Source organism: Chrysochloris asiatica, unplaced genomic scaffold (genome assembly GCF_000296735.1).
Source record: "Chrysochloris asiatica unplaced genomic scaffold, ChrAsi1.0 scaffold00262, whole genome shotgun sequence".
NCBI lineage: Eukaryota > Metazoa > Chordata > Mammalia > Afrosoricida > Chrysochloridae > Chrysochloris > Chrysochloris asiatica.
Window position 1 is genome coordinate 1,614,514 of NW_006408780.1, and position 870 is coordinate 1,615,383.

An 870-nucleotide genomic window follows, 5' to 3' on the forward strand; every position below is an offset into this window, starting at 1 on the left:
CAGATTTTCCTTAACGCTCCCACTCCGAACAGAAAACTCTGCCTCATTTACAAATGTAATTTCAATTGAGGGTAGTTTTCCAATCTCCTTCCATTGGAGCCCCAATTGAGCTGCGCATGGTGGACGCTGATGGCATGATTAGACAGCACGTGCCACGGCGGATTAGTCAAGCGCGGGCCCGTAAATTGGGAAGGATGTTTTATCAGGACACGTCACCGCCGCCGCTGGCAGCTGTGGGGTGCTCTGGGCTGTCCCCTCAAATCACAGTTATGGAATAATTTAGCCCGCGATTCTCTCCGATTACGGCCGCCACCGATCACACTGTCACATTGTGGTGAGCACTTCATCCAGCGCTTATTCATGCCAGATCTGTTTTGCTTTCGTAATGAGCACATATTACCCCGGCACAAAGAGGATGAAGACGTCGGCGGTGATAGATAGGCGCGAGATTAAATGGGATCTTTATGACTTCTGCAGCCATCAGTTCTGACTGTGCGATAAGACGAGTCGAGTTGGACCCTGATTTGCTCTTTATTGGAGCCAATATTAGCATGCGTTCACCAGTGCACAGGCCGATCAAAGCCATTTAAGGTGGAATTGCAGCGGCAGCAGGACGAGGGGAGTCGGGGGAGCTGACGGCTGTGGGATGCTGCAGCGGTGGTGGTGGCCCGAGGTGGACCCTGCAGTGCCTGGCCCTGAGGGGTCACTCCAGGTGTGCTGTGCCCCTGGGCAACCCCATGCTGCACAGGAGGAATCATTTGTACCCAGGGTGCAGGGTGGCCCTCACCCTCTCTGCCTCTCACAGGGCGTCTCTGGAGTGGTAGGAGCGGGACTGTTCTGGCTCTGCATGTTCCCCACCCTCCAATCCCT